Source organism: Schistocerca cancellata, chromosome 8, assembly GCF_023864275.1.
Source record: "Schistocerca cancellata isolate TAMUIC-IGC-003103 chromosome 8, iqSchCanc2.1, whole genome shotgun sequence".
Classification (NCBI taxonomy): Eukaryota; Metazoa; Arthropoda; class Insecta; order Orthoptera; family Acrididae; genus Schistocerca; species Schistocerca cancellata.
In genome coordinates this window covers 463,703,405-463,718,299 of record NC_064633.1, presented here as the reverse complement: position 1 = coordinate 463,718,299, position 14,895 = coordinate 463,703,405, and the positions used below count along the sequence as shown (strand labels likewise).

At 42.0% G+C, this 14,895-nt stretch overlaps 1 non-coding gene across 1 annotated transcript; it reads left to right on the top strand.

Annotated features, from left to right (window-relative positions):
* Window positions 1–3,205: 3,205 nt before the first annotated feature.
* On the top strand, window positions 3,206–3,280 carry Trnat-ugu (transfer RNA threonine (anticodon UGU)). The gene has a single exon. It is a non-coding gene; the product is annotated as a tRNA-Thr (tRNA).
* Window positions 3,281–14,895: the final 11,615 nt, after the last annotated feature.

Below are 14,895 nucleotides of genomic sequence, written 5' to 3'. Positions count from 1 at the left end.
ATTTTTGGCAGATGAAATTATTTCCGACAGTCTCCGTAGCCGAAAAGCATCGCTGCCTTCAATACAAAAGGCCACTGGTTCGATTCTCGGTACCTTCTTAGACTTTTTATGAGGTAGGGAGGCTGAAACCGGGTCCACCTAGCCTCGTGAGGTCAAACGAGTCTGCTGGAGAAAATAAGCATCTGCATCACCAGGATTCGTCTAGTGGTACTAATGTACTGATGGCTGGAGGTATTGACGTCATAATGGTCACATGTCTTACGATGATACATCGCTCCTTGCATTGTCTGGTAGTCAGGAATCAGTCCTCGGAACGTGCCTTAGACCTAATCTATGACTGGTGCTTACGTTTATGCAGCTTTCTTTGTGTGTGCTTTTCTTTGTTACATGGCAGTAGTCACTAAAATTTGAGACGTACCTTATATCAGCACTCATCGGCAGTGATGGATGACAACGCGAATGGCCAGCACATTTCATTAGGGTCCTAATAATGGGTGACTTTTACGGTATAGTCTCGAGAAATTGCCTAGCAACATTAATCTCTATATACTGCTTAGTCTGCAGAATTGATGCCAAAAACCATACCTCCTATCCAGAGGAAATTTCTTCTCCTTCTGTGTGTCTACCAATGGAAATGTCTATATTCTCTTGCATATTTTAAAAGCTTTGCCCGCCTGTATAATTCTGTCCTCTATTACTACTACTGCTAACATCTAATAAAGCCGGTCGGAGTGGCCGAGCGGTTCTAGGCGCTACAGTCCGGAGCCGCGCGACCGCTACGGTCGCAGGTTCGAATCCTGCCTCGGGCATGGATGTGTGTGATGTCCTTAGGTTAGTTAGGTTTAAGTAGTTCTAAGTTCTAGGGGACTGATGACTTCAGCAGTTAAGTCCCATAGTGCTCAGAGCCATTTGAACCATCTAATAAAGTGTTAGTACAGGATCAGACGACTGGACGTTTTCCCGGAAAATCTACACCTACATCTGCATCACTGCTCTGCAAATCACACTTAAGTGTCTGGCAGGGGGTTCATCGAAGCATCTTCACACTAGTTCTCTATTATTCCATTCTCGAACAGCGCATGGCAAAAATGGAACACTAAATCTTTCAGTGCTATCTCTGATTTCTCTTATTTTATTTCAACGATCATTTCTCTCTATGTATGTTGGCGACAGTAAAATAGTTTCACATTCAGAGGAGAAAGTTGGTGACTGAAATTCCATGAACAGTCCCGTCGCAACGAAGAACGCCTTTGTTATAATGATTGCTACGCCAATTCGCTTATCCGTGACACTCTCTCCTTATTTCGCGATAATACAAAATGAGCTGCCTTTCTTTGGACTTTTTTGATGTCCTCCGTCAGTCCTGTCTGTTTTGCCAATAAAACGCAGTCTCTGCTTTGTGTTCACTACAACATTATCGAAGTGATCGTTCCAATGTAAGTTATTGGTAGATGTTATTCTTAGGTGTTTAGTCGCATTTGTGTGACTTATCGCGTAATCAAAATTTAACGGATTTCTTTTCGTAATCTTGTGAGTGACCTCACACTTTTCCTTATTGTGAGTCAGCTGCCACTATTCGCATCAACGAGATAGTGTCTAAGTCATTTTGCAATTGGTTTTGATCTTTTGATGACTTTACTAGACGGTAAATGACAACATCATCTGCAGACAATCTAAGAGAAATGCTCAGATTGTCTGCTAAACCGTTTATGTAGATCAGGAACAGCAGAAGGCCTACGATACCTTCGGGATGGAGTTCTTGCTTTGCCTACATATTCTAGTACGTGTTTATTTCTCCCTTTATTTGACCACTTAATTTCAGAGATCCTTCTACAGCTCTCAAAAGGATGAAATTTTAACCAATAAATCCAACAGGTACGTAAATACTGGAGTATTAATGGGCGTCTTTGAGATCGGGCCTGCAGCTGTGATGAACTGTTCAAACGATTTAGTGCCACCTGCAGTTGCCATCTTTCCTTTATTAGTTGTACGATTGTACAGTTTCAAGCATTTTACAAAAAAATCTACGATTGTACATAACACACAATTCTCTGAATCTGTGTATTCGTATATTAAAGTAGCGTCAACCGTTATTGTGTCTGTGGGTGCTAGTGATGATGATGTTTGGTTTGTGGGGCGCTCAACTGCCTTTGCTCAGGCTAATCCCGTCACTTTCATGAATGATGATGTAAATAAAAGCAACTGCACATTTGTAATATTATAGGAAGTCTAAATAATAATTCTAATTCAATTTAAAATTTTATTTTTGTGCGGGTCCACAGCCTCAACGTGTCTTGTGAATGAAAACATTGTCCAGGCAGGATCTATTTTTTTAATTATCTATGCGATTGGCCAATTTCGACCTTTGACGTTTTCAAGCTGGAAGCTTGAAAATGACCATAGGTCGAAGTTGGCCAATCGCATAGATAATTAAAAAAATAATGCACCTTATCAGGGTCCTGTTTTCATACACAAAAATTTCTATTTCATTTGTCTTCAAGTAAGATTGGAAAAGGCCAAGTCGACGAGTTAGTCGATGCTGTGTAGAAAACATGCAGAAGCAACCTCGACATATATGGATTAAAATTATATGAATATCTTTAGCTGCTGACGGGCGTGGATATATATCAACGGCGACGGTTGAAAATCTGCGCCCCGACCGGGATCCGAACCCGAGATCTCCTGCTTACATGGCAGACGCTCTATCCATCTGAGCCACCGAGGGCACGCAGAATAGCGCGACTGCAGGGACTATCTCGCGCACGCCTCCCGCGAGACCCACATTCTCACCTTGTATGTCCACACATTACATTCGTAGTGTCCCACCCCAACACACTCATTACTCGTGGAAGACATTCTTACTAAGTCCCTTAAGAGTTTTGGGAATATGTGTCCATCCACACAGAAGAAGAAGGTCATGGCCGGTATTGCCAGAACTATATGTTTCTTCGGACATGTCCGAACGAACAGACACCATATCCATATAAGTATATAGTTCTGGCAATACCGGCCATGACCTTCTTCTTCTGTGTGGATGGACACATATTCCCCAAACTCTTACGGGAATTGGTAAGAATGTCTTCCACGAGTAATGAGTGTGTTGGAGTGGGACACTACAAATGTAGTGTGTGGACATACAAGATGAGAATGTGGGTCTCGCGTGAGGCGTGCGCGAGATAGTACCTGCAGTCGCGCTATTCTGAATGCCCTCGGTGGCTCAGATGGAGAGAGCGTCTGCCATGTAAGCAGGAGATTCCGGGTTCGAGTCTCGGTCGGGGCACACATTTTCACCTGTCCCTGTTGATATATATCCACGCCCGACAGCAGCTGAAGGTAATAATACACTCCTGGAAATTGAAATAAGAACACCGTGAATTCATTGTCCCAGGAAGGGGAAACTTTATTGACACATTCCTGGGGTCAGATACATCACATGATCACACTGACAGAACCACAGGCACATAGACACAGGCAACAGAGCATGCACAATGTCGGCACTAGTACAGTGTATATCCACCTTTCGCAGCAATGCAGGCTGCTATTCTCCCAAGGAGACGATCGTAGAGATGCTGGATGTAGTCCGGTGGAACGGCTTGCCATGCCATTTCCACCTGGCGCCTCAGTTGGACCAGCGTTCGTGCTGGACGTGCAGACCGCGTGAGACGACGCTTTATCCAGTCCCAAACATGCTCAATGGGGGACAGATCCGGAGATCTTGCTGGCCAGGGTAGTTGACTTACACCTTCTAGAGCACGTTGGGTGGCACGGGATACATGCCGACGTGCATTGTCCTGTTGGAACAGCAAGTTCCCTTGCCGGTCTAGGAATGGTAGAACGATGGGTTCGATGACGGTTTGGATGTACCGTGCACTATTCAGTGTCCCCTCGACGATCACCAGTGGTGTACGGCCAGTGTAGGAGATGGCTCCCCACACCATGATGCCGGGTGTTGGCCCTGTGTGCCTCGGTCGTATGCAGTCCTGATTGTGGCGCTCACCTGCACGGCGCCAAACACGCATACGACCATCATTGGCACCAAGGCAGAAGCGACTCTCATCGCTGAAGACGACACGTCTCCATTCGTCCCTCCATTCACGCCTGTCGCGACACCACTGGAGGCGGGCTGCACGATGTTGGGGCGTGAGCGGAAGACGGCCTAACGGTGTGCGGGACCGTAGCCCAGCTTCATGGAGACGGTTGCGAATGGTCCTCGCCGATAACCCAGGAGCAACAGTGTCCCTAATTTGCTGGGAAGTGGCGGTGCGGTCCCCTACGGCACTGCGTAGGATCCTACGGTCTTGGCGTGCATCCGTGCGTCGCTGCGGTCCGGTCCCAGGTCGACGGGCACGTGCACCTTCCGCCGACCACTGGCGACAACATCGATGTACTGTGGAGACCTCACGCCCCACGTGTTGAGCAATTCGGCGGTACGTCCACCCGGCCTCTCGCATGCCCACTATACGCCCTCGCTCAAAGTCCGTCTACTGCACATACGGTTCACGTCCACGCTGTCGCGGCATGCTACCAGTGTTAAAGACTGCTATGGAGCTCCGTATGCCACGGCAAACTGGCTGACACTGACGGCGGCGGTGCACAAATGCTGCGCAGCTAGCGCCATTCGACGGCCAACACCGCGGTTCCTGGTGTGTCCGCTGTGCCGTGCGTGTGATCATTGCTTGTACAGCCCTCTCGCAGTGTCCGGAGCAAGTATGGTGGGTCTGACACACCGGTGTCAATGTGTTCTTTTTTCCATTTCCAGGAGTGTATAATTCTCATTTCGTTCTATACGGCTGCACGTCATCAATGGTGTCTGTCCTAAAGAACAGACACCATATCCATATAGTTATATGTATGGATTAAGATCGTAATGCATTGATCACTGCAGGATACCATTATTCAGCTGCGGATGCTAAACAGCTGAAGCTGATAATGATGAATGTTTTAATACTGACTAGCAATTCAGGAAGTCAGCGATAAGCTAAATCTAGATAACTGGACCGGGGATTAAAATGGCTCGCCTCCTTGGTCTCTGCGAATCTTCTTAATGCTGAATGGCACTGCCCTGTTCTCTAGTGCTGGCGTATCTAAACATAAGTGCGTGCTCTGTGCAGCTTCCACTTTACAGCTGTTGCAGCGGCCCCTGTGTAACGTTAGAGCACAGACAGGCGTCCCGAGTAGAGACTTGATGTCATGTTAGCAAATATCTGCGTTCCGGAGGTAACTGACCTACGGGTTCTCGACTGAGTGTCTGTTCACGGTCGAGGTCGCCAGATGGCAATGACGAGGCGTTTGAGTAAGTAACACGTAAGACGCTCTTGACGGAAAGTAAATAGATGACAAGTCCAGCTCTAGCACCTGAAAGCTCTCGCTATGAGGTTTCAGTGACTCGTTAGCTTCCAGTAACGGCCTCTCCCTCTACTTTTTATTTCATTTTTGTAGGTGATACTCCGCTAAGCGCATCTGTTTAATCAGCAGAGGTGCTTTAAGAAACTTACATGTAGATCCTTAACTGTGCGAACATGACGCTCGGCCATAGTTTTTCCTGATTTTACCTTACAGCGAATGCGTGTATTTAACGACTCAAATGAGTAGTTCAGACACAATACGGGGTTTCTAAGGAATGGGATCTTCAAATCGCAAGAAGCTTAGCACCCGCTGCTTCGCTCGCTTAGACTGTTTGGCTTGCAGAGATTTATATTTTGTTTTTATTTAACCGAACTTTTATGTTGTTTACAAATTTCAACACCTTCTCAGCTTTTCACACTAATTAAGGCTATATAAGAATCGTCTACTACGAATGTGCTTCCGACCAAAAAGCGATTCTGGTAGTTTTTGTTGATTATGCATTTTACACTTTTGTGGAGATATTTCCATGGCAACCATTAACAAATGTTTCTTTATATCTATCCGAGAAGTGAAATACCGATTTTTATAGATGTAGCCTTAAAAATCCTTTAGCAGTTCTTCAGTAATTATTTATTTTCAAAAAAATTTTCACCCATTACTTTACACCCTTAGTGACTGAATTTCAAAAATACTGGAACACGTATTTTTTATTTTCTGACTGAGAAACCAAACAAGAAGCCCTTTATACCCTATTTCACACCCTTAGAAGCGAAATTTCGGACAGTGTAAAATTCACAGCCTCTCCTAATTTCAAGTTTCTGTCCCTAGTGGTTTAGGCTGGGCGATTATCAGTCAGTGAATCAGTGTGACCCTTAGGGCTTGAATTTCCAAAAACAGTTAAACAGGTATTTTTTCATCTCCAGCGATGAAGCCAAACATCAATTTTGAAATAATTTGCTTTAAAAATGATTTCGCAAAGAAATATTTTCATAAAACGTTTCACCCCCTATTTCACCCCCATACGGATTAAAATTCCAAAAACAGTGACACGCGTATATTTTGTTTGTAACAGAGAAGCCAAATACAAATTTTCAAATATTTAGCTTCAGAAATGCTTGCACAATGAAATACTACCATAAGCGTTTTCATCCCCCGTTTCATCTACATAGGGGTTCAATTTCCAAAAACACTCAAACACGTATTTTTAATTTGTAACCGAAAAGTCAAACACCACATAGATGTAGCTTTAAAAACACCTTAGTACTTCTTTAGTAATGATATATTACCAAAAAAAGCTTTCACCCACTATTTCACCACCTTAGGATTAAATTACCAAAAGTGCTAAAACACATATTTCTTTATGTCTGACCGAGAAACCACATATCAATTTTCTTAGGTCTGGTTCCAAAATTGCCTTAATAGCAACTTTAAAAAAAAATACCCTCCTTCTGCTATTGGAAATTCGAGAAGTCCCTTCTTAACCGACGCCTATAGATCCATATCTTCTTTAAATTTCAAGTTTATGTCCCTAGTGGTTTTGGGCTGGATTATGAGTCAGCCAGTCAGTCAGTCAGGACATCGCCTTTTATATACAGATATTTCACTGATAACTGATTTCAATAGCAGATCGTCAGACATTGTATTATCAAAATAACGCCAGACGTACAAGTGATATCAAGGAACCGCCTTTCAACGTTGTATTTACAATACTATGTCGACTTGAAGATTTCTGTGCATGGTTGAAAGTATTCTTTAAATAAAAATTGTTCATGTAGCACCTTTGGGGAACTGAAAATGCCATTCCTGGATCACTTGAGAGGTGTGGAACAGTAGCTACAAAACGTATTTTAAAAATTCATGTGTCATGTCTTTTCTTTCTCCTTACGTGAAACAACAGGGGGGCGGGGCGGGTAACTACGGGAATACAGCATTTTCTTATTTTCGTTTTCTCACTCACAAATATTTATGTTGACAATCTGCTTTTTTGTAGCTTTCCCACTTCTTATCAGTGATATCCATTCAAAGCCATTTAAAAAAACAGTATCTGTTACCACTCTGTGTTGAAATCACTACCGCTGTCAGAGGATTCTAAGCAGGAAAGCAGATATAAACAGATATTCGAATGCAGTGAGTGGGAACAGTCGACATGATTAATATATTTTTCTTTTTTTTCTTTCAGATTTTCTGGTGACACCCCAGAAGGGCGAAACGCATCAATAAAAGTATTGTTTTCCGTGCCACAAAGACTGTTTTTTTTTTTTTTAAATACTACCTAAGGATTGTTTTACCAGATACGCCCCGGAGAGGGAAGAACTGTAGATTCGTATACTGTATCGTGCTTGTGCTGATCACGTACGAATTATGTCGCTTTTTAGGGGGTGATCGATTATTGGTTTCTTTCAGAAATATTCTGGTAATCGTTTGATTGAGCACATTGAATAAACTTCCTGTGTTCGTTCGTTGTGGCTTGGTGAAATACATTGTCTTTTGAGAAGCACTAGATGTCTTCAACTCATGAAGACGTTTTTCAGTGATCTGGCAAACGAAGATTGTATTAATGATAAACATAATAAATTATAATGATAAGATATTATTCAGTAAGAGAACTGATTTTTATCATTTCAAAGCATGTTGAAATTCATACTGTTAAGAATTATAACGGACACAAAAAAACTGAATTTTTGGTGCTATGGTGTGAGCTTGCTACACGTTTTGAAGCCGTTATCAGTATGAAACTTTCGGGCTATTAGCACTCTCATTGATATACATGAACTTGTGAATGGAAAAACAATATCAGGCACAGTTTTCACCTAAACTATAAAAAGAAAACTCAGTATCTAATGCCGATCTAACAACTGTCATTTGCATAAAGCTGTCAGTTCAGGTGTGCCCTGTATTTGATTCACTGACTCTGCAGCCAACCATTGCACAACAGCTCATTAGCTCATATGCTCTGTCACCCCAGAAACTCGTGACTGAAGCCTTTTTAGATACTTTCATTTTATATATTTGTCTGTTAATATTGTAGACGATGATTGACTGATCTGGCCTTGTAACATTAACCAAAACGGCCTTGCTGTGCTGGTACTGCGAACGGCTGAAAGCAAGGGGAAACTACAGCCGTAATTTTTCCCGAGGACATGCAGCTCTACTGTATGATTAAATGATGATGGCGTCCTCTTGGGTAAAATATTCCGGAGGTAAAATAGTCCCCCATTCGGATCTCCGGGCGGGGACTACTCAAGAGGACGTCGTTATCAGGAGAAAGAAAACTGGCATTCTACGGATCGGAGCGTGGAATGTCAGATCACTTAATCGGGCAGGTAGGTTAGAAAATTTAAAAAGGGAGATGGATAGGTTAAAGTTAGATATAGTGGGAATTAGTGAAGTTCGGTGGCAGGAGGAACAAGACTTTTGGTCAGGTGATTACAGGGTTATAAATACAAAATCAAATAGGGGTAATGCAGGAGTAGGTTTAATAATGAATAAAAAAATAGGAGTGCGGGTTAGCTACTACAAACAGCATAGTGAACGCATTATTGTGGCCAAGATAGACACAAAGCCCATGCCTACTACAGTAGTACAAGTTTATATGCCAACTAGCTCTGCAGATGACGAAGAAATAGATGAAATGTATGACGAGATAAAAGAAATTATTCAGGTAATGAAGGGAGACGAAAATTTAATAGTCATGGGTGACTGGAATTCGTCAGTAGGAAAAGGGAGAGAAGGAAACATAGTAGGTGAATATGGATTGGGGGGAAGGAATGAAAGAGGAAGCCGCCTTGTAGAATTTTGCACAGAGCATAACTTAATCATAGCTAACACTTGGTTCAAGAATCATGAAAGGAGGCTGTATACATGGAAGAAGCCTGGAGATACTGACAGGTTTCAGATAGATTATATAATGGTAAGACAGAGATTTAGGAACCAGGTTTTAAATTGTAAGACATTTCCTGGGGCAGATGTAGATTCTGACCACAATCTATTGGTTATGAACTGCAGATTGAAACTGAAGAAACTGCAAAAAGGTGGGAATTTAAGGAGATGGGACCTGGATAAACTGAAAGAACCAGAGGTTGTAGAGAGTTTCAGGGAGAGCATTAGGGAACAATTGACTGGAATGGGGGAAAGAAATACAGTAGAAGAAGAATGGGTAGCTCTGAGGGATGAAGTGGTGAAGGCAGCAGAGGATCAAGTAGGTAAAAAGACGCGGGCTAATAGAAATCCTTGGGTAACAGAAGAAATATTGAATTTAATTGATGAAAGGAGAAAATATAAAAATGCAGTAAATGAAGCAGGCAAAAAGGAATACAAACGTCTCAAAAATGAAATCGACAGGAAGTGCAAAATGGCTAAGCAGAGATGGCTAGAGGACAAATGTAAGGATGTAGAGGCTTGTCTCACTAGGGGTAAGATAGATACTGCCTACAGGAAAATTAAAGAGACCTTTGGAGAGAAGAGAACCACTTGTATGAATATCAAGAGCTCAGATGGCAACCCAGTTCTAAGCAAAGAAGGGAAAGCAGAAAGGTGGAAGGAGTATATAGAGGGTTTATACAAGGGCGATGTACTTGAGGACAATATTATGGAAATGGAAGAGGATGTAGATGAAGATGAAATGGGAGATAAGATACTGCGTGAAGAGTTTGACAGAGCACTGAAAGACCTGAGTCAAAACAAGGCCCCGGGAGTAGACAACATTCCATTAGAACTACTGATGGCCTCGGGAGAGCCAGTCATGACAAAACTCTACCATCTGGTGAGCAAGATGTATGAAACAGGCGAAATACCCTCAGACTTTAAGAAGAATGTAATAATTCCAATCCCAAAGAAAGCAGGTGTTGACAGATGTGAAAATTACCGAACAATCAGTTTAATAAGCCACAGCTGCAAAATACTAACACGAATTCTTTACAGACGAATGGAAAAACTAGTAGAAGCCGACCTCGGGGAAGATCAGTTTGGATTCCGTAGAAATACTGGAACACGTGAGGCAATACTGACCTTACGACTTATCTTAGAAGAAAGATTAAGGAAAGGCAAACCTACGTTTCTAGCATTTGTAGACTTAGAGAAAGCTTTTGACAATGTTGACTGGAATACTCTCTTTCAAATTCTAAAGGTGGCAGGGGTAAAATACAGGGAGCGAAAGGCTATTTACAATTTGTACAGAAACCAGATGGCAGTTATAAGAGTCGAGGGGCATGAGAGGGAAGCAGCGGTTGGGAAGGGAGTGAGACAGGGTTGTAGCCTGTCCCCAATGTTATTCAATCTGTATATTGAGCAAGCAGTAAAGGAAACAAAAGAAAAATTTGGAGTAGGTATTAAAATCCATGGAGAAGAAATAAAAACTTTGAGGTTCGCCGATGACATTGTAATTCTGTCAGAGACAGCAAAGGACTTGGAAGAGCAGTTGAACGGAATGGATGGAGTCTTGAAGGGAGGATATAAGATGAACATCAACAAAAGCAAAACGAGGATAATGGAATGTAGTCGAATTAAGTCGGGTGATGCTGAGGGAATTAGATTAGGAAATGAGACACTTAAAGTAGTAAAGGAGTTTTGCTATTTAGGGAGTAAAATAACCGATGATGGTCGAAGTAGAGAGGATATAAAATGTAGACTGGCAATGGCAAGGAAAGCATTTCTCAAGAAGAGAAATTTGTTAACATCGAATATAGATTTAGGTGTCAGGAAGTCGTTTCTGAAAGTATTTGTATGGAGTGTAGCCATGTATGGAAGTGAGACATGGACGATAACTAGTTTGGACAAGAAGAGAATAGAAGCTTTCGAAATGTGGTGCTACAGAAGAATGCTGAAGATAAGGTGGGTAGATCACGTAACTAATGAGGAGGTATTGAATAGGATTGGGGAGAAGAGAAGTTTGTGGCACAACTTGACTAGAAGAAGGGATCGGTTGGTAGGACATGTTCTGAGGCATCGAGGGATCACAAATTTAGCATTGGAGGGCAGCGTGGAGGGTAAAAATCGTAGAGGGAGACCAAGAGATCAATACACTAAGCAGATTCAGAAGGATGTAGGTTGCAGTAGGTACTGGGAGATGAAGAAGCTTGCACAGGATAGAGTAGCATGGAGAGCTGCATCAAACCAGTCTCAGGACTGAAGACCACAACAACAACATTGTAGACGATACTCAAAACAAATAACCCATCTCATAAAAGGCTTACTCCCTGTTTCCTACACTGATATTCATTTTTGCAAGATGACCTAACGCTCCCACTTTATTTGAGACGGGTGATATCAAGGAAAGAGCTGGTCTCGAGAATCTGCCATGTTCATCCCACGCGTCTGGACGCCTGACATCACGCTTCGCTACTGTATTCCTCTCAAAAGGTCTCCGTTACAGGATAAAATACAACAAGTAACGTGGAGAGCTATGTCAACTTACTTTGATTGTAACACGTAGACTACCTCTGGAAAAACCATTGACGTGCTAAACAGGTTAAAGCATGAGCAAATACTTCTGGAAAGTTTTCCGGGGTACGTCACGTGTGAATATACAACATTAAAAGCGGACTTGATTTTGATCCTGAGATAAGAGTAACAGGACGATGTATAAGACAGGAAAAAATCCGAAACTGAATTCTAGCGTTTTTCCATACCTTGGAACTAGTGTAAGGTGTGAAATACAAGATTAAGAAGTTAGAGACTATTGACAAACATAACGTCACGCTAGGGAAATTTTCATGCAAGTGCACCATGTCCTGACAACGACTGTGGCTCTTCTTGTGCAGGTTTAATAACATGTGAAATGGCTGCCATATTGTATGGGAGATTGATATCTTATCCATACAGTACATGTTATTCAGAATTACTGACACGAGTGATACTTTACGCGAACACTGAATGATTGTGGCGAAAATTAAGACTTACGAGGCTCTTAAACCAAATGGGTATCGGTCTGACACAGTTTTAGTTGAAAGTAATGACGCTCTACAAAAAGCGCAATAAAGAGCTGGTAAACATCGAGGTTGAGAAAGACGAAAGAGAAGAAGTGAAGACAGTTTCTGTTACTTAGGAAGCACGATTACGTAAATAACTGGAGGCGGGGAGACGTATGAAGAAAACGAGCGAAGTAAGGAAAGCTTTTAAGAAAAAGATGTCTACTTGTAGTAAATACTGAAGCTGAACTGAAGTAGTTTCTATGACAGTACATCTGGAGCAAAACAGTGAACGGAAATGAAACACACTGTGCGAAAAACGGAGAGTAGGAAACGAAAACTTTCTGAAATAACTAAAAAAGAATATTAAATATTAAATGCATACAAAAATAAAAGATACGGAAACTCTTATGAAAAGAAGCGGCAGGTAACTGGGCACATGCTAAGTCATTAGGAAATATAAATTCTATATTGACGGAGAGCAAAAATTGTAGGGGAAAGCAAACACAGATGAGAATATGTAAAAAAGTTTTGTCAATTAGTTACATACGTAGAAAGATATTAAAACACAATAGGATGAAGGCACAGATAACACTCTCTCGGAATTTTTAAAATCATTGGGAGAAGTGAGAAGTAAATGGTTACAGAAGATTGTAGATTGTATGGGAGTGAAGATGTACATCGGACTTTCGGAAGAATATCAAGCACACAGTCTGCAAGGTATCAAAGATAAGTGCGAGAACTACAGCAAAGCCAGCTTAACAAATCATGCATATAATTTGCTGGTAAGGGTAATATAAAGGTGAATGGAAAAGAAAATTGAGGAACGGTTAGATGACGATCAGTCTGGGTTTAGGAACCGAGAGACGGTTCTGACATTGAGCTTGACAATAAAGGCAAGACTTATCAAAAATCAAGATTTTCATCGGATCTGCCGACCATAAAAAAGCGTTTGACAACGTAAAATGGTGCAAAATGTTTGAAAAAGAGCTATGTACAAGCTACAGGGGGAGACGGGTAGTATACAACATTTATAGGAAACAACAGCAGATTACAATGGCTCTGAACACTATGGGACTTAACATCTGAGGTCATCAGTCCCCTAAGACCAAGAAAAAAGTGCTCAGATTAAAAACAGTGTAAGGCAGGGAACTCGTCTTTCTCCCCTACTATTCGATCTGTGACTCAAAAAAGCAGTGACTGAAGTAAATGAAAGATTCAAGAGTAGGGTTAAAATTCAGCATGACAAGCTTCACTGATGAGATCACTATCCTCACCGAAACTGAAAAGGAATTACGGGACATATTGAAAAGAATGAACAGTGTAACGAGCACAGAACGTATACAGAGAGTGAACGGAAGAGAGGCGAAAATAATGACCAGTAGCAGAAATAAGAATACCCAAAGTTTAACATCCAAACTGGGGACCATATACCACACAAAGTGGAGGAATTCTGCCAGCTTGAAATCAAAATAATGCAAGACGAACAAAGCAAGGAGTAAGAAAGAAACAGAGTTCCCCTGGCAAAGAGATCATCCCTCGCTGTATCTAGTAGTGTGAAACATAGGTCTTAACATGAGGATGAAATTTCAGGCAGTTATTAAGTACTTATTGTTTGGCATGTTTCAGCAACACATATAAAATGACAATAATAAAGAAGGATAAAAATGTGCACACACGTAAGAGAACACAGAGGACGTGGCATCACATAAAAAACACACAAATTAAGATATGTAGCGTGCGAGAGTAGCTGTTATCTGCACATCTATATCCACATTTTGTTTCTATTTCACAGCATGAGGTATGGGTTGTATACATTCCTCAGCTGATCCACCATATTTTCTTACAGGGCACACTTTTATGATATGGTCCAGAGTGTGCTCAGATGCTCCACAGTCATAGCTTGGAGTGTCCTCAACACGGCCTTACATTTTGTGTGGTCAAGAGAGCTCAGTGACTTCCAAAGTGGACTAGACACAGGATGCCATCTGAGTATTAGATCCATCAGGGACGTTTCAACCATTGCAAAGAGGACTGTTGGTAATGTGATTGTGAAGTGGGAACGCTAAGGAACAACCAAAGCTAAGCCGAGACAAGGCAGACCATATGTACTGACGGACAGAGATGGTCAAGCATTGCTCAGGGTTTTTATGAAAAATGAAATGAAATCAGCCTCGTGAGTTCCAAAGAACTACCAGTAGTTACGTACGGACAATGACTCTGCGTAGGGAATTAAAAAGAATGAGGTACGCTGGTAGAGCAATTCTTCATAAGCCACACATTTCTGCACTTAGTACGCTTGAGGTGGTAAACAGCCACGCCACTGGACAGCGGAGGACTATGAACTACTGATTTGAATTGATGAATCACACTATAGCCTGTGACAATGCGATGGAAGGGTTTGCGTTTGGCGAATGCCTTGAAAAACGTTAGTGCCATCATGTACAATACGAACAATGAAGTGCGAAGGTGGAGGTGTTCTTCGTGATTGGGGTGTGGTCAGTCTATGGCGCTTAAGGAAACTAAACGGGAAAGGATATGAACACATTTTACATACTCTGCAGCACGCTTCTTTCACTCCGTGAATTCATAAACTCGACACGCTCAATGTTCACGTTCGAATGCACGGTTCGTGTGACGATGG